A 25,236-nucleotide genomic window follows, 5' to 3' on the forward strand; every position below is an offset into this window, starting at 1 on the left:
TAATGAAGTGCGATAGGCATCACTATCCTCCCACTTCATTTTCCAATGGTTTTGCCCTAAAGCAAGCAATTTTAAGGATGCCTGAAGAAGCTGGTGATGAGTGCTGCACCTAGCACTTCCTCAGGTTGGAGGACCTGGGGAGCCCAGGAAGCAAGGTGATGGGGGAACCACAAAGGTAAGCATATCTTTTCTGTTGCAGTCTCCTCCCATCTTTGGGTCTGCATGCCTTCTGGCTGCCCTTGTTCGGGAGTAGCCAGAAGTCAACGAGGTCTGTAGTTCCACTCTCATTCCATCCCCACATTTCCTTGCACAAGGATCTTCCAAGAGATGGGCTTATGATGGGACTATGGCTGGGCAATGCTCATCGATATTTCATGTGGCTCTTCCTACCCATTGCAAGGGAAGAATATTGTGGCCTTAATATTTACTATACCCCACTAAACCACTATAGGGAAAGGGATTGGTTCAGAACAGGTCAAACGGAGCAAGTGACCAGAGCCACTCTGCAAACAATTAGGGAAAAGTCTTGGTGTGTGTCTCTTAACTATTACATGGTGATAGATGAAAAATTAATAATGAAAGTTAATTACAATGGCATTAGGTGTGATTATACATCCGATTATACACCGGTTACACAAATCTTGCAATTAATTCACAGACATTACATACCCTAAAGATTCTGTGGTGTTCTACAATGACTATCAGACAGCCTCAGTACAATGGAGGTGTCCTCTCTAGCCAAAACCAGTAGTTGGTGGGAATGCATAGAGCATTATCCAACAATGAGTTCAATCAACAAGTACCTCCCTTATAAGGAGAGGTATCTATTTTGGTGAATATATCAATTCCACTGTAATGATAGGTATAACCTTAGTCATTGAAGGCCACCAGCATTTCTTAATGGTACACTTCTATCTTTACTTTGTTACTCTAATGTCTGTTATGAGTGGAATTGATGGCCTGGATTCATGATACTGTGAAGTACTGTAAACCATTTGGCTTATGAGCCAACATTGTGAGTTGAGTTATTTTCTGTCAGGATTCCGTTGCTTCCTCTTGGTGCTCTCGCAATGACAAATGACTATAACATTGTATCTTTTAAGATTGTTTTATAATGACAAGTGATTTAAAAAAAATATGAGGCTCATAATTGACATCTCCGAATGTTGCTGAGGGGCTGACAAAGGAAGGTTACTTTCTTTTCTTCAAGCTTTGCCAGAATGAAAATGGGATTCAGGTGATGTATCTCCATCTCGCTGTATGTGTTCCTCATGTTTGGCAAGCACACGTGTCATTTCCTCCTTTACCAACATCTGTTTAAGAAAGTTTCACTTTTTTTTCTCTTCTGCAAGCTATTTGTATTGTGCAATTTTATTGTGTATACCGCATCCCTAACTGTGGCAGAGTCTGGTACACACCCATCTTTGTAACACAAAAATAAAAATACCCGGAAAAACTCAGCAGGTCTGGCAGCATCTGCGGAGAGGAACACAGTTAACGTTTCGAGTCCGTATGACTCTTCAGAACTAAGTAAAAATAGAAAAGAGGTGAAATATAAGCTGGTTTAAGGGGGGTGGGACAAGTAGAGCTGGATAGAGGGCCAATGATAGGTGGAGATTGCCAAAAGATGTCATAGACAAAAGGACAAAGAGGTGTTGAAGGTGGTGATATTATCTAAGGAATGTGCTAATTGAGGGTAGAAAGCAGGACAAGCAGGGTACAGATAGCCCTAGTGGGTGTGAAGTGGGGTGGGGTGGGGTGAAGGGAAGGGATCGAAATAGGCTAAAAGGTAGAGATAAAACAATGGATGGAAATACATTTTAAAATAATGGAAATAGGTGGGAAAAGAAAAATCTATATAAATTATTGGAAAAAAAGGGGGTATCGGAAAGGGGGTGGGGATGGAGGAGAAAATTCATGATCTAAAGTTGGTGAACTCAATATTCAGTCTGGAAGGCTGTAAAGTGCCTAGTCGGAAGATGAGGTGCTGTTCCTCCAGTTTGCATTGAGCTTCATTGGAACAATGCAGCAGGCCAAGGACGGACATGTGGGCATGAGAGCAGGGTGGAGTGTTGAAATGGCAAGCGACAGGGAGGTCTGGGTCATGCTTGCGGACAGACCAAAGGTGTTCTGCAAAGCGGTCACCCAGTCTGCGTTTGGTCCCTCCAATGTAGAGGAAACCGCATTGGGAGCAACGAATGCAGTAGGCTAAATTGAGGGAAGTGCGAGTGAAATGCTGCTTCACTTGAAAGGAATGTTTTGGCCCTTAGAACCATAGAACCATAGAACACTACAGCACAGAAAACAGGCCATTTGGCCCTTCTAGTCTGTGCCAAAATATTTTTCCGCTAGTCCCATTGACCTGCACCTAGTCCATAACCCTCCAGACCTCTCCCATCCATGTATCTATCTAATTTATTCTTAAAACTTAAGAGTGAGCCCGCATTTACCACGTCAGATGTTAGCTCGTTCCACACTCTCAGCACTCTCTGAGTGAAGAAGTTCCCCCTAATGTTCCCCCTAAACCTTTCCCCTTTCACCCAAAAGCCATGTCCTCTCGTCTTTATTTCTCCTAATCTAAGTGGAAAAAGCCTACTCACATTTACTCTGTCTATACCCCTCACAATTTTGTAAACTTCTATCAAATCTCCCCTCATTCTTCTACGCTCCAAGGAATAAAGTCCTAACCTATTTAATCTTTCCCTGTAACTCAACTCCTTAAGACCCGGCAACATCCTAGTAAATCTTCTCTGCACTCTCTCAATCTTACTGATATCCTTCCGGTAGTTAGGCGACCAGAACTGCACACAATACTCCAAAGTTGGCCTCACCAATGTCTTATGCAACCTCACCATAACATCCCAACTCCTATACTTAATACTTTGATTTATGAAGGCCAGTATGCCAAAGCTTTCTTTACAACCTTGTCTACCTGTGACGCCACTTTCAGGGAATTATGTATCTGAACTCCCAGATCCCTTTGTTCCTCCGCACTCCTCAGTGCCCTACCATTTACTGTGTATGTCCTACCTTGGTTTGACCTTCCAAAATGTAACACCTCACACTTTTCCGCATTAAATTCCATCTGCCATTTTCTGGCCCATTTTTCCAGTTGGTCCAGATCTCTCTGCAAGCTTTGAAAGCCTTCCTCGCTGTCCACAACGCCTCCAATCTTAGTGTCATCAGCAAACCACGTTATCATCCAAATCATTGATGTAGACAACAAACAACAATTGTCCCAGTACAGATCCCTGAGGCACACCACTAGTCACAGACCTCCAGTCTGAGGAGCAATCATCCACTACCACTCTCTGTCTTCTCCCACACAGCCAATTTCGAATCCAGTTTACAACCTCTCCATGGATACCAAGTGTCTGAATCTTCTGAACTAACCTCCCATGTGGGACCTTGTCAAAGGCCTTATTAAAGTCCATGTAGACAACATCCACAGCCTTTCCTTCATCTACTTTCTTGGTAACCTCCTCGAAAAACTCTACAAGGTTCGTTAAACACGACCTACCACGCACAAAGCCATGCTGACTATCCTTAATCAGCCCTTGGCTGTCCAAATAATATATATCCGATCTTTCAGAACACCTTCCAATAATTTACCTACTACTGACGTCAGGCTCAGTGGCCTGTAATTACCTGGTTTACTTTTGGAGCTTTTTTTAAACAACGGAACAACATGAGCTACCCTCCAATCCTCCGGCACCTCACCCGTGGCTAAGGACATTTTAAATATTTCTGCCAGGGCCCCTGCAATTTCTACACTAGTCTCCCTCAGGGTCTGAGGGAATATCATGTCAGGCCCGGGGGATTTATCTACCTTTATTCGCTGTAAGGCAGCAAGCACCTCCTCCTCTTTAATCTATATATGTTCCATGAACCTATTCCTTGTTTCCCTTCCTTCCTTATACACTATGACTCTCTGTACTGTGACTCTCAAGACCTCTCAGGAGAGGTTTCCTTGTAAGTTTAAAAAAAAGAATAAATATTTACTTCTCAACACCTGAATGTAATTGCAACAGCACCCACACTTACACTTATCTAAGACACACACACAGGACACACGCACAAATACAACACACAGGATACACACAAACACACACACAGGACACGCACACACACAGGACACACACAAATACAACACACAGGATACACACAAACACACACACAGGACACGCACACACACAGGACACACACAAATACAACACACAGGATACAGACAAACACACACACACACATACAACGCACACACAGAACACACACACACACAGAAGAAAAGGTGATTACAAAAGAAATAGCATGCATTTAAAGTTTTTAAAGAGATTAAAAAGTCACTATACTTTTCTCCTTTGAGATGGAAGCTGGAAACATTGCAAGCCGGAAGATTTCTATTTGGTTCAGTGAAGAAAATAAGAGATTGGAAGTTTCTGACATTGAATTCGGAGTGGCTTACTCCTTGCAACAGCAGGTTTCTGGCTTTGCTCCAGTTGAGATCTAGCTGAGCCCTTGTAGTGAAGATCCAGCTTGGTTCCATAAATCTGCAGGTAAAAGGATAGCCCCACTTCTCTGCCTGTATTTTCTTGAAAAATATACTTTATTCCTAAAATATCTGGAAGAACATTACAAAACATTTCTAAATTGCCATCACAAAAAGTGCAACCAGATTCAACTTTTACACATGGATCATGAGGTGCTTCAATACAATCAATGAATATTACAAGCATTTCAGTATGGTCATTACAGACAGTCAGACAGTGCAGTGGTATTGGAGTTATCAACATACATCATGATGTACTCTGAGGTGCTTCAATACAATTTTAATACAATTAGTATTCAATGCATACATTCATTGTGAGCTGTACCGCCCGAGGGGTCTATACCTTTCCCAGCCCCTCGGTGTTAGTGAGTGTCTAGGCAGGGTTCTTCCATTGCTGGGCACAATCTCTTCCCTTTGAGTCTCTTTGTCTCCCAAACTGACTGACATCTGCTCTCAAGGTGTGTGTTAATAAATGTTTCTTATCATATGCTGGTTTCTGTCAGGTGACCATCGTATCGGTGTCCTCATTGTCCACACAAATGGTCCCTGGTGAGGTTAGCATTGACACATCATGGGGTTTGAATCTCAGCCATTTGCATCTTCTTGTGATAGCGTGGTTTTTCTTCACACCCCTTCCGTGGGATTTCATTCTGCGGCCACTAAGTCTGGGTGGCCATTCAGACCTACAGTAGCTGTTAACTCCACAGGAGAGATCTGTTGCATATTTAACATCTCTTCAATGAAATGTCGCAAAAAAGTTGTTTACACTTTAGTGTCCTGTCCAGACAAACAGGCTACTTACACCCTGGGCAGTTTCATCAATATTTGCAGACAAGGAGGGAGGCCTCCTTGGCTCCACCTTGTTTCAAGGTACATTGTCCATTTTCCATTCTGCTTTTTAAAAGTAGTGTCCATTTTTTTCATAAATTCATGAGTATCACTCCGTGGGCATGACCATACCTTGCCCTCCCATTATTAAGCTATAATATCCCTGACCCCTGTTGTTACACTGAAATGCCCCACACCCCTTATTGTAGCATTTTTATTTACCTCACACTCCTAATTATTACCGTTTTGAGATATCATGCACCCCACTTTTAATACTCTGACATACCTAACAGCCCTGAACGTTATACTCCGATCTGCCCTACATCCCTTGCTATTTCTTTTGTGTATACCCCACATCTCATTATGCTTGGATATATCCCACACCCCTTGCTGTTACTACAGCAACCTGTGTTTTTGTAGCAGAGAAAACACTAAACCAAGAGATTGCGGGGGACAACCAAAGGCTTGGTCAAAAAAAGATGGGTTTTAAGGAGAGTGTTAAAGGGAGAAGAAGTGTAGGGATGCTGGAGCTTGTGAGAAAATTCCAAAGAGCTGAACCTGGGTGATTGAAGATGAGTGGTGGTTGCGCTGTGAAAATAGTCTGATTCAGCTGAAGACATGGGTCAGAGAAGGGGCGTTAGGGATGAGTTGGGGGACTGAGGTCTTCTCAATATTTAACTGTAGGAAGCTCAGAAGTGGATACAATATAGGATATACAGATTGATTAATCCCCCTTCCCTCATCAGTACACTCCAATGTATCCCTTACCCCATATTATTATGGTTTAATGTACAATGACAGTCTGATTTACACCACATGCTTTATTATTGCAGTTTGATATACTCCAAACCTCTATTATACAGTTATACATCCTAAACCCCTTCAAATTTAATTCTGATATATCCCACATCCCTCATGATTACTCTGATATGCCCAATACTCCTTATAACTACACTCTGAGATTCTCCAGACTCGTTAAAAATACATTCAGATTTCTATATCCTCTCACCTGTCTTCCAATTTTTATGGCTCTTTCACTAATAGAGAGCCCTTTTAAAACCTCCTGTGGAATTGATTTTCTTTCTTACAGACAAGCAATTCACTGCCTCCTAATTAGACGATGATTGCTCTTGGTTGTATAATGCTTTTACCCTTACATCACTATCTACATGTAGAATTGGGATGCTCCACAGACTTTATATTCCCAATGGTCCAAGTCAGTACTGTAATGCTGGGAAATTAACCTCACTAGCCCTGTATTGATATAAAGGGACTACGTAATTCATAATTTTAATCACGTACATGTTTACTGTTCCTTTAGTTTGGATTGTGGAATAGCAGTGCCCATGGACTGGCTGCTTTGTGTTCAGATTTCTATAACTGATTCCCTTCTCCCAATGACAGAATCAGATATTCATGAGTCTTCAATAAGGAAGCTGGTTGTAGTGATGCAACTGTGAGCAGCTGGCGCTATATAGTCACAAGGAACTGACACAATGTAAATGCAAAGAGTCAGAGAGATGTAAATTTGAGGAGGTGACATGATGTAAACCTACTAGATTACTAGATTAGAGGTAGATTATTAGAGAAAATTAAAGGTATAAAATTAACGGGTGGATATCAAATGGGATTGAAAATTGATAGAAGGAAGAGAGGGATGTTGATAAGGTGGACAAATGTGGGTTTAAAACACTGTGGGCAGAATTTTCTGCCTGGCGAGCGGGCCTGACCCAAACTCCGGCGGGTGGGGATCTGATCCCCGCCGGAGAAGCAGGCCCCGCCGCCATTTTAAGTTGGCCCGCCCAGCATGATGCCCGGCGGGAAGCGCTATGTGCCTCCTGTGCGGGCAGGGGGAGATTCCCCAAAAGCGAGAGTGCGCTCTCTCACGCATGCACACGAAAGAGCGCACATCTCCCTGAGGCTAGGTGCTGCCTCAGGGAGATCGCTGACACTTGTACAAACATTAAAAATAGAAAAATAAAAAAATCCTTAACATGTCCCCCTCATTTGGCAATGTCACACGAGATGGGACACGTTAATAAATTTCACTCAAACTTTATTAACGTTTTTTAAACCCTACATGAAACCACATCCCGCCGGTGGATGAGGTTTCATGTTTTTTCAGAAGCCTGCTGGGGCTCCTGGCCTGGCCGCCAGCCTTAAGGTTGGACGGGCAGGTCCTTTAATTGTTTCAATTATCCTGTCATTGGCCTCAATTGGCCACTGACAGGTCGGTGGGCACACAGCTGATTTTGCTGTGGGCCGGCCTGCCTGAAAATTTAAATGGGGCGGGATGACATCAGGGGTTCCCCCCCGATGTGATCTCGTGTCATTTTGCCGTCGGCGAGCGGGCCCCGCCCCCTGCTCGCTGATGACAAAATTCGGCCCTGTGTCTCTTGCCAAGGCAACATGGCCATGCAAGATGGCCACTGATACTCAATTGTGCGTGTATACTGGTCCGCACATGTGCAGAAATCCAATGATGTCAGGTCTCTTGGGCCGGCAGGACAATGTAACAGGGATCCAGAGCTGACATCAATTTCAGAGAATTTGGTACCCAGCAGGGACACAAACCCCCTCCCCTTTCCTGGGAAAACTCCCCCCCAGAGACCTGGGCTGTGTGTTGGCAGCGAGGGGCCCTGGTAAAAGCTGTAGTCGGGGAGCAGTGAGATTAATGTTGTGGCTGGAGGGAAAAGCGAGGTCAGGAAGCTGAAACAATGGACTGTGTTAGGGTCACATGTAATTACATTACTGTAGATCAACATTCCTATAATAGATACTTTGTCAAAGCTTTTTGTCTTGCACTCATCAGGACAGTCGCAAGATTACCAATGTCGGGGAAGAAACAGCTTTATACTGTATGAGAAGAGTGTGCTGATTCTCATACAGTATAAAGTTGTTTCTTCCCCTGACATTGGTATTCTTGCAATTGTCCTGATGAGTGCAACAAAATATCTTTTTGTCAGCAATACACAAGTTCTGTATGTTGGCCAGAGGGTGCAGCCGAACTGCTAACACAGGCAAAAGGAACTTTTGCCCTAAAGTAACCTGAGTCCAGTCACTGGCCTGAGCTGGCTGGAACCGGTTTGAAGTAGCTGAGTTTCATGAAGAACAAAGGGAATGTGATAAGACACAAGTCCTTATTTAGAAAAGGAGTAACGAGGTAATGCTACCTAAGTCCTTGGGACAGAGCCAATGAGAAGATGCCACAGACTAGGCAAGCAAGCCTAAACCAACGGGAGAGAGACAGCACAGCTTGAAGAGATAAGATTCAGTATAAGAGTGATACTGGAGGATCTCAGGCGTGGTGCCAGCGAGAACTCTGGAGACCAACCATCGCAGAAGCGGTAGAACCTACGTTAGCAACGTAGAGACGACAGCGAAAGAGAGAGAGAGAACGGAACGCCTGGCCAGCATCAGCTCTCCTTTTCGGGTATTAGCTTTTATATTCTGTGACCACTCAGGTAGTGTCAGAGAAACCTAGTGGGTGTGCGTTTAGATCCTAGTTTTGGGTATGAAACTGTGTAACCTGCTATAAACTGCATGTCTATATTTAACTAGACGTATAAGCTATAAGAAGATGATCTAACGACGTGAATAAAGTGAATTTAGAGTTAAGAGAGAATTGACTCTTCTCCTCTTTGTACTAAGCCAACAACCGTTACCGGTGACCTCCGGCAACATGTACTACCAAACGACTGTTCATATGACAGTTAATATTCCATTAAATACCCAATTTATTATTTCCCTCTCCTAATTTTATACAAGAAGAGGCTTCACCCTGGCAGGAGTTAAACCTCAAAAGACGGTCAAAGAAATCCATGCTTTCTGGTTTCTGGACCATAACCCTGCCCCATGCTATAAACCCCGTCCAGAGTAAAGTACTAGACCTGCGTGTGCACGGCGTTGGCAACAAACACAGCCAGTTTAAAAAGTGGCAGATGGAAATCAATACCAGTAAGTGAGAGGTGACATGTTTTTGTAAAAAAACACAGCTGTAATTATACTGTGAATGAAATTAGGCCTTGTAATTAGTAAGCACAAATTCACAGGTCATTAAAGGCAACATTAATAAAGCCATTAAAGAAGGTAATGAAACTAAGAACATATAAACATAAGAAATAGGAGCACGGGGAAGGTCATGCAACCACTCAAGCCTGCTCGCCATCATGGCTGATCCTTGACGTCAATTCCACTTTTCTTCCCAATCTCCGCATCCATTGTTTCCCTTAAAATTCAAAAATCTATTGATCTCAACCTTGAACATATTCAACAACTGTGCATCCTCAGCCCTCTGCGGTAGAGAATTATCAGGATTCACAACACTCTGAGTGAAGAAATGTCATCTCAGACAAAAACCTCAGTCCCCTTATCCTGAGACTGTGTCCTCTATTCCTAGGCTCTCCGGGCAAAGGAAAGAACCTGTCACCATGACAACATCAAGCCCTATTAGAATCTTATATGTTTCAATGAAATCACCTTTATTCTCCTAAACTCCAGACAGTATAGGCCCATTCTACACAAGCTCTTCTCATAGAACAATCCTCCCTTCCCAGAAATCAATTTAGTGACTCGTTACACCCCCTCTAAGACTAATATATTCTTCCTTAAATATGGAGATGGAAACTATACACAGTACTCCAGGTGTGCCTCACAAAAGTCCAATATAAATGCAGGAAGAGTTCTTTACACTACCACTACTATCTAGAAGGACAAGGGCAGCAGACACAAGGGAACACCAGCACCTGGAAGTTCCCCTCCAAGCCACTCACCATCCTGACTTGGGAATATATCACCGTTCCTTCACTGCCGCTGGGTCAAAATCCTGGAACTCCCTCCCCAACAGCACTGTAAGTGTACGTACACTACAGGGACTGCAGCAGTTCAAGAGGGCAGCTCATCACCACCTTCTCAAGGGCAATTAGGGATAGACAATAAATGCTGGCCTAGCCAGCGAAGCCAGTGAAGCCCACATCCCTTGAATGAACAAAATAAAAATTGTGCTTCAACCTCCTTGGAATAAAGGGAAATTTGTCTAATTGTTTGATGTGGTTATATGTTAACTTTCTGTGTTTTTTGCACAATCCTTCTGAACATAAACATTTAATAGCTTCTCAACATGTTTTTTTCTGTTCATCCTATTGAAGTAAATAGCCTCACATTGTACTCCATCTGCCACCTTCTTGCCCATTCACGTGACAGTCTTTACAGACTCTGCGTCTTGCTCACAGCTTATTCTCCTACCCAGCTTTGTACTGTCTGCAAGTTCGATTACAATACATGGAGTCCCCTCATCTAGGTCATTAATATAGATTGTAATAGCTGAGACCTCAACACTGATCCTTGCGACACCCCACTAGTAACAGCCAGTCAGCTTGCAATTGATCAGTTTATCTCCACTGTTTCTGCCTTTTAATCAATCCTCTTTCCTTGCTAATGTATTAACTTCACGAGCCCTTAAAGTGCATGGCACCTGAACAAATGTCTGTTGAAAATCCAAATATACTATGTTCACTGGTTCCCTTTGTCTACCCTGATAGTTACAGACTCAAAACCGTAATAGATTTGGAAAACATAGAGAAGAAGTTTTCCCCTGTTGTGGGGGGGGAGTGCAGGTGTGGGCGTGGGGAGGCATGCCTCCGATTGGGGGCGTGCCGCCATTTTATGTGGGCGGGCCAATCAAGGCCTGCCCAGTGGGACATCAGCCAGGAAGTGCTATACGCTCCCTGTGCGGACAGGGGTGGGGATTCCCTCAGCCGAGAGTGCGCACTTTCGCGCATGCACACGGAAGAGCGCACTGATCTCCCTGAGGCTAAGTGCTGCCTCAGGGAGATAGGCTCCAAATTTAAAAATGTTACAGAGACTGATACAAAATTTCCCTGACATGTCCCCTCATGTGACACTGTCACATGAGTTAGGACATGTCCATCACTTTCAGTGAAACCTTTAGTAACAATTTTAAAACCCTCATGAAACCTCACCCACCTGTGTGGATGAGGTTTGATGCTTTTTCTTAAGCCCGCCAGGGCTCCCAGCCTGCCCGCCAACCTTAAGATAAAAACAAAAAACTGCGGATGCTGGAAATCCAAAACAAAAACTGAAACAGAAATACCTGGAAAAACTCAGCAGGTCTGGCAGCATCGGTGGAGAAGAGTACAGTTGACGTTTCGAGTCCTCGTGACCCTTCAACTAGTTCTGTTGAAGGGTCACGAGGACTCGAAACGTCAACTGTACTCTTCTCTGCCGATGCTGCCAGACCTGCTGAGTTTTTCCAGGTATTTCTGTTTCCGCCAACCTTAAGGTTGGACGGGCAGGTCCATTAATTACGTTAAGTACTTTGTCAGTGGCCTCAATTGGCCGTTGACAGGTCAGCGAGTGCACAGCTGATTCGGCTGCGTCCCCTCCGCCCTGAAAATCGAAATGACGCGGGGGTGACGTCGGGAGTTCCGCCTAACGTCATCCCACGTCATTTTACACATCGGTGAGTGGGACCCGCCCCCCACTCACCAACCTAAAGATCCTGCCCGTGATTTCCCTTTCAAGGCCATGCTGATTCTGCCTAATCAAGTTATGATGTTTCTAAGTTCCCTGCTACCACTTTCTTCGTAATGAATTCCAGCATTTCCCCGACAACTGATGTCAGGCTGACTAGCCTGTCATTCCCTGTTTCCTCATTCCCTTCTTTTGTGAATGGCGGGGTTACATTTGCTCCCTTCCAATCCATTGAGACAGTTCCAGAATCTAGGAAAATTGTAGGTTTTATTACAGGAGAAATGGAATATAAGCTACATGAGGTAATGATGGGCCTATATAAATAAAACCTTGTACTCAATTATAGTAACGTATACAGTATTGGGCTCTACAAAATTGGAAGGATATTGTAGCTTTCAAAAGGGAACCACCTCCAGGTTCACTGAGAATTGCCTACTGTAAGGGAATACAAATGTTAAGAATGAAAAAGGGGTCTTTCCTCATGAGAGCAAAAATGATCGGGAGGCAATATGATCGAAGTGGTTAAAATGATGGTAGGGTGGAAAAGATAAGAGAATGGTTTCCAACCATTGATAGGCCTTCTGTCCTGAGACAGTGAATACCTGAGCAGCTCACAGAAGGTACGTGTATGTTTGATACGACAGTAAGTGTTTTCCAAAAAATATTTTGGGCTAAAGAAAAGTGTGATGATCGAATAAGATACATTCTGTCAGAGATGCCAGGGAGATGATGAGTCCTTTAAACGATACATGGCAGCATTGCGGCAGCTGGCTTCTAGATGTAAATTTGGTACGCTAATCAATGAACTAATTTGTGACCAATTAATTGAAAAGACTTCAATTCCATGAATTCAGAAATGGTCTCCTCATGGAGGATGATGACTTGACCTTGGGAAAAGCCATGACCTTGGCAGTCCAAATTGAATCTGCCATGTTAGGCTGCAAGAGGTTACAGAGGAATGCACCCTTGGACTCTGGGTTGCAGACACAGCTTGCCCAACCAGCTCAAGTGCAAGGGTTATAGACAATGAGACCTCGGCAACCTGATCAACACATGCCCCATCACCATCAAATACCTTAAAAACAATGCCCAAATTGTGGAAATGCTCAATGAGTCAGAATGTCATGTCCAGCTCGAGGAAAAAAGTACAAGTCATTGAAGAGGAAGACTTCATCGGTTTGCCATGTGGAATAGTCTCTTCCTGAGAATAAGGTATGACATGTATATATATACCATCACAAAAGGCAAAGCACCAGGTCATTTTAAGGGGTGATCAGTTGAGATCACAGGCATCTTCTGATCGATGTTGCTGTGAAATGTTGAGTGACATACTCTACCATTGGTATTTTTCACAATTCTCTCTCACTCCTGCAACAGACACTTTTTAAGCTTATGATGATTCTATCATTCCAGTTTCAGGAATGATCACCATTCCAGTCTGCTACAAAAATGTCACCTTAGACAGGTTCACTTTCTATGTAGCTAAAGGCAGAAGCCTTATAAGAGTAAACCTTTTCAATAGGCTTGGATTCAAACTTGAAGACCCCAATGAAGCAGGCATTAACACAATCGATGACGCAGGCTATAGACATTAGTATCCTTCCTTATTTTGTGGGTTTGGGGAGATCAAGGTGTACTGTAATGTTCCTCATGTTGACACATCAATTACACCAGTTTCACAAAGTTTGGGACAGTTGGTGTTTGCAATCCATGTCAAAGCATCACAGGAGCTGAAATGACAAGAAGCAGATTGTATCATCAAATTAATCAACTCATCACCATGGATCCCAAATCTAGACATTGCACAACGGAAATATGGTGAACCTAGACTATGCGTCAACCTTAAGGCGGTCAACAAAGCAGACAATTACACAAGTATTCACTTCCTACAATCCGAGAATTATCAGCATCATTTCATAACTCAATATGCGGCAGAGCTACCTTCAAGTACCTCTAGAAGAACCAAGCTGAAATCTTGCAGCTTTTATTACTTGGGAAGGTGTGTTTAGTTGGGCTAAGGTCAGCACCTAGTGTATTCTAGAAGATCAGTTCTCACTCTTGGCAGATGTTGAGGGGCGCTCAATTTACTAGATGATGTTGTTGTCCATGGAAGGGACAAAGCAGAACACAATCAACAGTTATCAGCGGTGCTCACTTGACTTGTGAAACACAATTGGATTTTCAACAAGGACAATTGCAGATTAGTGGTATCCGAGATTGACTTTCTAGGGTACAGAGTGATAGCGACTGGAATAAAGTCTACACACAATGACATCAAAGCCTTTCATGCGCTCCCAACACCGTCTAATGTGAAAGAGTTGGCATCATTCTTAGGTACTAACAATTATCACAAATTTGGACCTAAGTACACAGAGATCGTGGAGACTCTTCGAAAGCTATGTGCAAAGATGCATGATGGGAATGGTCAGTCACACTGCAAACAGCGTTCGACATGTTAAAGGCGAAAACAGCATCTCCGTCTGTCCTCACGCATTTCAGCCCACGCGCGAAAACATATGTCACAACAGACGTATCGGGAACTGCAACGGGATCTGTCTGCTCACAGTACGTTGAAGGAAGCGAGCGACCAATCGCTTATGTGTCACACCCATTATTGGAAACTGAACTGTTGGATCCAGTACCCTTAGGTTTGTTGGGCTAAAGGATCTGGGTTGCAAGCTTGTATTGGGGTGACCGAGTTGGTACAGAGACAGAAACATCAGGAGATCATTGTTAGAATAAACACATGCTGTTTATTTACAAACTAAACTCAGCAGTTACCCTTGTGTGCTCACTACATAAAACTCTGTCTTCACTCATCAGTGACTAATTCAAGACTCTCCCTAGAGTGGTAGCCCATGCTGCTCTGCTATTGGGTATTATGATCATGTGACCATACATTACAATACTTGTCTTAAAGATATATTACATATCAGATCACTACATGAACTCAAATACTGTACTGGAGAACAGGAATTACTAGCCTGCATCCAAGCTTGTGAGCGTTGGCACATGTATCACTGTGGTAGAAAATTCACTCTCCACACTGATCACCAAGTGCTGACTACATTGCCACATCAGGAACTGGTCATTGACCTCTACACATCTACAGAGGGTCAGATCACCTTCATCAGTATAACTTTGAGGTCACGTATCTTACAGGTTTAAGCAACCGAGTAGCTGATGTGCTCAGCTGTACTACTATTGCAGACAGCATTAGCGGTAGCAAAGCAACTTGAAACATTGAAGACTGTGATCACGGTGATGTCCCATGCAATCACGAGTCTTGTTATGAGAGAGGGGTTGGAGGCAGAATCAGTGACAGGCAGTGTACTGAAGAAAGTAAGTCAGTACATAAAAACTGATTGGCCTCCTGAAATAGGGTACGAGTTGATCCTGTGCTACAGAGTAGGCAATGAACTCGCATTGTTTCATGATTATTGTACCACACATGGAACTCAAGCGGTTATCACAAATGTGCGACAGTAACGTGTATTGCACCTTGCCCATGAAGGGAATCTGGGTGTTGTTAAGGTGAAACAATGGTCCTGTGAAGCAGCCTGGTGGCTGGTAATAGATTGCTGTATAAAAGATTTCAGTAGAAACTGTGTACCTTGTACACTCAGTGAAAAATCAGTTAAACCGTGTCCCGTATCTCGACAACTGACCCCATGTGGCCAACAAAACCATGGCAATGACTCCAAGTTGGAGAAGTGCAAGCAGCCCCTAGGAATCAATGTTTTTTGCTTGTTGTTCATGAACTTCATTGCAAATGGCTGGAAATCGCTATAAAAAATTCCATAACCAACACTTCGGTCATTGACATTCTAGACAAGCTGAAACAAAATGAGGGTTGCTGGAGACTATCACTATAGACATGGAGCGCAGTTTGTTTCCAGTCAGTTAACGGAGTTCCTAGCAAGTTACAGAATTCATCACCATCTGACATTGTGCTATAACCCTCAACCAAATGGTGGTGCTGAACGATTCAACCGGGCGATAAAGGACAATCTAAGAGATATCGGGCAGAATCATCCCAGATTCGCACTAAGTGCGGTAGCGGACGGGTAAAATGGCGTTTTACCCGTCGGCCGCAATGGCAGCTTTTCGCACCGTGTCGTCCCAAACCCTCCGCATTAGTTATGCATTCCGGGGAAATTAGCCGTCTCGATGGCGGGCGGGCTCTCATTCACCCACCACGCAATCACTTCACCGCTTCATCAAGCCAGGCACCACATTTAGAGTCCAGCCATGCGCACACATCTCAGTGCTTCCAGCCCATAACCACTGCTGGGAAGATGCCGACGAAAGGCAAAAATACTGCAGCCCTCAAGTTTAGTGATGCGCCATTGGAAGGTCTTTGGGGACTGTGGTAGCTTGCTGCCCTCTACCCTAGCTCTGGCCGCAGTAGGGGCAGCAACATTAACCACACCGGCTTGGTAGGCGATGGCAGTGGTGATCAGTACCAATGCTGTACAGAAGAGGTTGACCATCCAATGCAAATTGAGGATGAATAATCTCATCTGTGCAGCCAGGATATGGCAACCATCTCACCACTCTAAACTCTCACACTCACAAGGCCATCACACATTCACTGGCATCTCACTCACTGCCAACTCAAGGACATCACCACCCATTCTCACACACACACCCTCGTATGTCCATCTAGCCTCATCTCCTCTGGAGACTGCATCTTCAGCCCTCATCATCTTGAGGCCACTTGCGCAGATCAACATGTGCCCCCACACACACACCCTGGGATAACCTCCTTCCCCAATACAGCCCTTATCCTGCAGCCTCTTCCCTTGCCTGAGGCCACTTCTTCCCCTTTGCCAAGCAAGCCCTAGCCCTACAGCCTTTGAAAATCCACCCACATTTGGCTGATCTGGTGGGTAGAGACGTACCCGTGAGCCTCCCTAAAAGTGATGTGGTGCTGTCTGTGAAGCCTGGCGCTGATGACTGCGAGTGCTGCCCGAAGCAAGGTAGGCAAACAAACACTGAAGCCCCGAGTGAAGTGCAGCCGCCAGGTGCATGTCGCTTATGTGCTGTTGTGAACCACGTTGGCATGTTTTCCCACTGACGTGGGCGAACGATCCAGTGGAGGTGTGGAGGCCATTCCGGTGGGCAGGCCTAATAATGACATGCTGATGTATTACAATGAGTTTCCTGACGCCTGATGGCGGAGAACGCGGCCTGCTGTTGGCAGGCTGAGCGGACGATCGCAAACCGGTTTCATGCCATCGTGAAACCAATCACGCCACATTGCCCGCTCATGCCACCGAACATGCCCAATGCCGGCGGGCACGGAAAATTCCGGCCATTATGTCAGAGAGGAAAACATTCGAACAATTCATTCACTTCCTAATTTGTACATATTGATCCCTCTACACTGTCTGACTGGAAAGATACCAGCCAAACTCATGACAGGTCATAACTTTCACATGCCACTGACCATTCTTAAACTGCTAACACCAGTTATTGAGAATGTATGAGCAAAAGCAGATGAAATTGCAAAGCGACATGGTAAATCAAAAGCATACTTTGAGAAATAAACAGGCGCAAGGGAACCACAATTTGAAGTTGGAGATTGGGTTTGAATCAACCGGCCAAATTGCGACCACAAACTTGCATCAGGTCCAAAGCAAATCAAGTGGTTGCTTGGTACCAATGCTTATCTGTTGGATAACAACACCAAACGGAATGCGAGATGCTTGATAGTGAGCAGATCAGGATATTTTGAGGACAGCAATTATAAGGATACATTTCCTTTTCCTTTAAGTGATATTGATCATCCACCACTTCAAGATGATCGCACCGAACCACAACATCAAATTTGAAAATCTAATCGCAGATCAAAGACACCTTCATATCTCAAAGACTGTTATACTTAGAGAAAACAGACAAGTTGAACTTAAAGAAATGACTTGATATATATGTTTGTTGTTTAGAATGCTTTAATTCAAAACAAGGTCTTTAGTTTGGTTGGGGGGGAGGGGGCGGCGGGAGATGTAGTTTTCAATGGCTTGATTGAGCTGTGTTTGATTGTGTTGGCCTGTTCACTGATCCTTGTACACTTGTTTGATTGTTTAAGCTTCTGGGTGGAGCTAGCGAGCTAAGCAATCAGAGGATGTTCCAGAAAGAGCAGACAATATGTGTAGAAAATCCTGTAAGTTCTGAGATGCTTGAAAGTTCTGTAAATAAACATGTTTGGATTTAGCAGTAGAGTCATCTCTGCTTTTTTCTGAGATAAATCAGATATCTAAGGAAAAAGCAAACCAGCGAAAACATAATAACCCATAAAAGCCACTGTGCCACAGTTGCAGCTAGTGGCCGTACCCAGAGGGGTTGTTCTTCCAGGATTGTGGCTCAGCAGTAGTGGCTTTTTAAAAAGCGAAAATAAACTTACCTTCAGTTGTCCCTCACAGTCTTCACCTTCAGATTGCTAGCTCCCACCTCAGCCGGAGGGGCTGCCGATCACTGAGTTTTGGAGGACTTCCCACTGGCCTCTTGCAAGGACAATGAGCCCAGTCCCTGGCCCCTAATTGTCTGGGGATTTGAAGATCTCCGTGGACATGCCGTGTGGGGTCAGGACCAGGAACTAGCTCCCGTGTCCAGGTCCCGACTCTGATTGAAAATTCAGGGCTGTGGAGGTGAGAAATTCACTTCCAGAGTCAGCTATTGAGGCAGAAACTATGTCAACATTCAAGTTTAGATTGGATTAGGTGGAGGAAGGGAATTGAAAGTAGGGTGAGTAAATGTGGTTAGGACTATTTGCTGATGTGGAAGGTAGGTAGATCCGGACTCGAGCTTGATTTTAACCCATTCAAAACCCACCCGCTTGGACAGAGTTAAAATTGGGATCAGTTGAGTCAAATATACTCTTGTTGTAATTTCCATGTACTTCTATGTAAATGCAAGGAATCAACATGATGTAAACATGAAGAACTGGCATAATGAGTGCGTGAGCAGCTTGTGTCATGAAAATTTGAGAAGATGGAGTGGTGGAAATGTGAAGGCATGCACAATGTAAACACAAAGAACTGATGTGATACAGGATTCAGTGCAATTTAGAGGAGTATGGGCCAAAGAATCGGCACTCGAGTGTAATCATCCAATCTCCACCCTGTATTTGCATCACGGGGAATGAGAAATTGGTGAATTTATCCTCTCACAAACAAAGGTGTGAATGCACAGAACTCACCAGTGCCGAAACCTTGGCTCCCTTATTACCAACTAGTGCCTCCTTGAGTTGTTTGTCTCAAAACCCAGTCATAAAAAGCCTTCAAACGAAGTCGAGTCACAGCTGATTTAAGACAATTACAGAAGGCTGCTGGCAATGCCTGCTCCTCTCTGTATTCAGGAGACAATTCTCCCCCAGCAGTTAATGAGATCTGTCCCACCCCATCAATTCCTGCTGCTGGGTATGTTCAGGATTTAGCTATTCGGGCGTGAATCACTGTGTTCATTAAACTGGGATGACAATGTGCTCTTCCCTCTCTTTGTTGCAGAACACGTCACTGACAGCAGCCTGAGTGTGTGAATTGCATTCCAAGTAAGCTGCCAGTGTCCCAAAGTATTTCTGTCCCTGTGCAGGCAGCAGTGGAAGAGAGCTGCTGCTCTTTATCGTAGAATCAGGAAACTGGGGGACTGAGGGATCAATGGGCAGGTTTGACTGAAAGAGGAGTGTAGAGATGGTGTCCTTTAATTGGACTGCTCTACTCCATTCCTTAGTCCAGTGCAGACTGGTCATATTTTTAACTGCACATAATCATAAAACATTTCCAAAATGTCGTTAATAAACTCAAAGGTTTATTTTTTAAATCCTTATTATGAAGCTGGACTACCATAGAACTCTCTATTCCATTAACCTTGTCACAAATTAAAGCACCTTCTGTTTTAACAGTTCTTATTCACTTTTCCTGCGCTTCATGGGTTATTGGGTATGATGCGATTCGGAGCATTGTAACTCTTGGTGATGAGTTGTGCTTTTTACTATGCTGTTTTCGAGGAGCTCCTGGTAGCTGCAGCCTTCCTAGTAATGGCTCAAACTGGCACTTATCAGTTACCCAGTGACCATCTTGTAACAATCCTCTGTGACTCAACCAAGCCAGTCCACTGTACCTGATTGACCAGACATTCAAGCTCACTTACTCCTTCATGGGATGTGGGCATCGCTGGCAAGGCCAGCATTTGTTGCCCATCTCTAATTGTCCTGGAACTGAGTGGCTTGCTTGGCCATTTCAGAGGGCAGTTAAGGGTCAACCACATTGCTGTGGGTCTAGAGTCACACATAGTCCCAACCAGGCCAGGTAAGGATGGCAGATTCCTCTACCTAAAGGACACTAGAATCCAGATGGGTTTTTACACAAATTGATGATAGTTTTGTGGCCACTATTATTGAGGACAGGTTTTATTCATTGAATTAAAACTTCACTAGTTGCAGTGGGATTTGAACCCATGTCCCCAGATCATTAGTCTAGGCCTCTGGGTTATTGGTAGTGATATTACCACTGTGCCACCATCTCCCCCCCTCCATTTTTGGGACCTACAGGAGTAAGCCATTACTGGAAGTTTGGATACTTTGCTTTGCACTCTGGGTAACCCTGTGATCAAGTACCTTACCAGGGAGGGCAGTCCTAACTGAGCATGCAGGAGGAAGCCTTACCAGTCGGATGAGATGTTAAACTGAGGCCCTGTCTTCAATTCCTCCCTTCCTAGAAGTCGATTTCATGTGTTGACCACTCTGTTTGAAAAATAGCTTCCTGGCATCAGCCCTGATTTTGCCTTTTACCAATTTGAAACTGTGCGTGCTTGCTTTGATTGAGCAAAACAGCTTCAATGCATTTTTTCATCAAAGTTATAATTTTTGCAACTCCTAAAATGCAAGAATTTATAAATAGACGACATTATTTCAATGCAAAGTAATGTGAAGCCAGCCAAAGTGCAATGATTGGACACAGGTCTCTGTTGAAGGGATTAAACATAGTTTTGCATTTGTTGTTCTAAAATTCCATAATTCTCCCTAATTTTTAAATGTGAAAGGGCACAGTGGGTTAATACTTATCCTTTCATTTCTGGGACTTCAGTTCAAACCCAACCCTAACGTGGAATGAAAGTTTCCTTTCATGAGTGACTGTAAATGTTTGAACATAAGAACAAAGGGATTAGAGGCAGGAATAGGCCACATAGCCTGCTCCACCATTCAGTAAGGTCATAGCTAACCTTTTACCTCAACTCCTAATTTCCTTCCCTATCCACGTATCTCTTGATTCGTTCAGTGTCCAAAAATCTGTCAATCTCAGTCTTGAATATTCTCACCGACTGTGCATCCACAACCTTCCGGGGTAGAGAATTCCAAGGATTCACAACCCTCTGCGTGAAAATATTTCTCCTCGTCGCACTTTTAAATGGTCAACACCTTATCCTGAGACCATGACCCCTGGTCCTAGGCTCTCCAGACAGTGGAAACGCCCTTTCAGCATCTACCCTGTCAAACCCTCTAAGAATTTTATACACTTCAGTGAGATCACCTCTCATTCTCCCAAGCTCTTGAGAATATAGGCCTGTTTAGCTTAGTAAAAGGTGAAATGGATTTCAGAATTTGGAACCCGGGTTCAATGGGGCTATGCAAAATTGTCCAAGAGCCCCTCACTAAACAGCAGTGTCACTTAAGTTAAACTACAAGGATAGGTTCTGTAAGAAAACGCAATCTCACTTTGGTACAGAATGAATTTACTGTTGAGGCAGAGTAAGAGGGGCCTTGCCTTGGAAACATAGAAAATAGGAGCAGGAGCAGGTCATTCAGCCCCTCAAGCCTTCTCTGCCATTCGATATGATCATGGCCGATCCTCTATCTCAACGCCATACCCCTGCTCTCTCCCCATACCCTTTGACACCTTTAGAGTCTAGAAATCCAAACATATTCAGCGATTTGGCCTCCACAGCCCTCTGTGGTAGAGAATTCCATAGGTTCACCACCCTCTGAGTGAAGAAGTTTCTCCTCATCTCAGTTCTAAATGGCCTACCCTGTATCCTGAGATGGTGACCCCCTTGTTCTAGACCCCACCTCCCCAGCCAGAGGAAATATCATCCCTGCATCCAGTCTGTCGATCCCTGTCAGAATTTTATATGATTCGATGAGATCCCCTCTCATTTTTCTAAACTATAGTGAATACTGGCCTAGTCGATCCAATCTTTCCTCATACGATAATCCTGCAATCCCAGGAAGCAGTTTACTGAACCTTCGCTGCACTCCCTCTACGGCAAGTATATCCTTTATTAGGTAAGGAGACCAAAAATCCACACAGTACTCTAGCTATGGTCTCACCAAGGCCCTGTACAGCTGCAGTAAATCTTCCACCTTTATCCAACATTACTCCCAGGTACTAGAGGCTTGATTTGCCAAATACATGCCGCTGATAGGTGTAGTGTTTAAATGTGCTGTCCTCGATTATGTTAGTCTGGTGCTGATCTGTGCTCACTATGCACAATTGGTTAAAAGCAAAAAACTGCGGATGCTGGAAATCCAAAACAAAAACAAAAAATACCTGGAAAAACTCAGCAGGTCCGACAGCATCTGCGGAGAGGAACACAGTCAACGTTTCAAGTCCGAATGACTCTTCTTCAGAACTTTTTGGTTAACAATTGGTTAAGCCTGGCTGATGACACAGAGCTAAAGTAAACAGGGGAAGTTACTAGAACTTTGAAGCTGAGCTCATTTTGTGATTGCAGAGATACTGGAAAGCACTGTAAATAAACCTGTTTCACGCTTAGAAACATGTCTCACAAATGTATTGAATGAAGCACCTCTGAGTGCAACATGTTCTAGGTAGATAACTGGAATACCATTGCACTGCCTGACTGACTGTAATGATCATGTAGAAATGTCTGTACTGTTCATTGATTGCATTGAATCATGGATTGTATTGATCTGTGTGGAAAACTTGAATATGATTGCACTTTTTGAGATGGCCATTTTGAAATGTTTTGTAATGTTCTTTCAGATATTTTAAGAATAATGTATATTTTTCCAAAAAAAATAGAAACTGGTGTCATCACTGTGTTGCTCCGAGGCAAATCAAGCATTTAAAATATGTTACTAACTGGTGAAAACACAACAATAGGGAGGATGCAGCATCGGCGGAGAAGAGTACAGTTGACGTTTCGAGTCCTCGTGACCCTTCAACAGAACTAAGTAAAAACTTAGTTCTGTTGAAGGGTCATGAGGACTCGAAACGTCAACTGTACTCTTCTCCGCCGATGCTGCCAGACCTGCTGAGTTTTTCCAGGTATTTTTTATTTTTTGTTTTGGATTTCCAGCGTCCGCAGTTTTTTGTTTTTGTTTTTATAATAGCAAGCTAGGCCCCAACCACGAGAACATGATTTCCCAAAGTCAGTCTTTGGGTGTCGAAGGAAGGAAGGTGCTCCACACCAGAGACTGGTACCAAACTCAGTCTCTGGCCAAATGTGAAAGGGAGGGGTGCAGTATGGAAAACATGTTGATCGGACACAGCTCATCACCAGCTTCTCAAGGGCAACTAGGGATGGGCAATAAATGCTGGCCCAGCCAGCAAAGCCCATATCCCGTGAATGAATAATAAAAAAAAACTTCGGTGGGGGTGGGGGGGTGGGGGGAAGAAAAAGGGTGAAGAACCTCACACAACGCTGTCATTTTAGGAGGGAGGGAGGATTTATTGTTTAGTCTGAAGGCTTCATTGGAAAAGGGGAAATAAGAAATATTCCCCTGAAATCGCTGAAATCTGAACCAGGTACGAGCTTAATTGTGGAGTGCTTTCATATGTTTTTAATCAGCTCGTTCTTGTGTTTTTTTAAAACAATCCAAACACAGGATACCTGTAGTCAGAAATAGTACAGACAGGGCAGATTAGTTCCACTGCAGGGTTGAGTTACCTGAGGTGTATTTTGCTGCAACAGTTAAAGTTTGCAGAGCCGGTCTTAATGACTTGCATCCTTAGTGACGGTAATTAGAAGCAAAACCTGCATCCTCTGAGAACATAGCCTCTTACGGCTCTGGGCTCTCAGCTCTGAAGTCTTTCTTCTTTAATTCATGCCAACCTTGCATCTTAATAGCTTGCTGCTGTTAGCCGTACTTTCACAGCAGTTGGTTCTGTCAGGTAACTGAGAAGCAAAGAAACAAGCAACGCCAGGCAATGCATTTCTTTCCATCCCTTCTGAGCTGTTACAGGGTGGGAGAAAGGGGGAGGCCGTGCCAGACTTTTCAAAGAAAGGGTAAAACATCACGGGAAGATTGAGGTGCCACTTAAGTCACCCTACAGTAAAGAAAGAAAGAACTTGCATATATGTAGCGCCTTTGACAACTTCAGCATGTGCCAAATCCCAAAGCACTTCACGGCCAATGAAGTACACTTAAAGTGTAGGGACTGTTATATTGTAGGAAACGTGGCAGTTGATTTGTGCACAGCAAGCTCCCACAAACATGACCAGTTAAACTACTTTACAGATTTTGGTTATTGGATAAATATTGGCCGGGCCACAAGGGTGATCTTCGCTGCTCTTCTTCGAATCATGCCATAAGGTTTTTTACTGAGACGGGCCTTTGGTTCAACATCTCATCTGAAAGACTGCAGCTCCAACAGTGCAGCGTTCTCTCGGTACTGCACCGGAGTGTTATGAGTTCAAGTCTGTGCACAGGGGCTGGAATCCCCAATCTCCTGACTCTGAAAACTCTCCGCTGGTTGGAGTCATACCTAGCACAAAGGAAGATGGTTGTGGTTGTTGAAGGTCAGTCAGCACAGCACCAGGACATCACTGCAGGAGTTCCTCAGGGTAGTGTCCTCAGCCCAACCATCTTCAACTGCTTCATCATAAGGTCAGAAGTGGGGACGTTCACTGATGATTGCACAATGTTCAGCACCATTTGTGACTCCTCAGATACTGAAGCAGTCCATGTCCGAATGCAGCAAGACCTGGACAATATCCAGGCTTGGGCTGACAAGTGGCAAGTAACATTCGCGCCACTCAAGTGTCAGGCAATGACCATCTCCAACAAGAGAGAATCTAACCATCGCCCCTTGACATTCAATGGCATTACCATAACTGAATTCCCCACTGTTAATATCCAGGGGGTTACCATTGACCAGAAACTGAACTGGACTAGCCATATAAATACTGTGGCTACAAGAGCAGGTCAGAGGCTAGGAATCCTGCAATGAATAACTCACCTCCTGACTCCTCAAAGCCTGTCCACCATCTACAAGGCACAAGTCAGGAATACTCCCCACTTGCCTGGATGAGTGCAGCTTCCACAACACTCAAGAAGTTTGAAACCGTCCAGGACAAAGTAGCCTGTTTGATTGGCACCACATCCACAAACATTCACTCCCTCCACC

Source organism: Cetorhinus maximus, chromosome 6 (assembly GCF_964194155.1).
Source record: "Cetorhinus maximus chromosome 6, sCetMax3.hap1.1, whole genome shotgun sequence".
Lineage (NCBI taxonomy): Eukaryota > Metazoa > Chordata > Chondrichthyes > Lamniformes > Cetorhinidae > Cetorhinus > Cetorhinus maximus.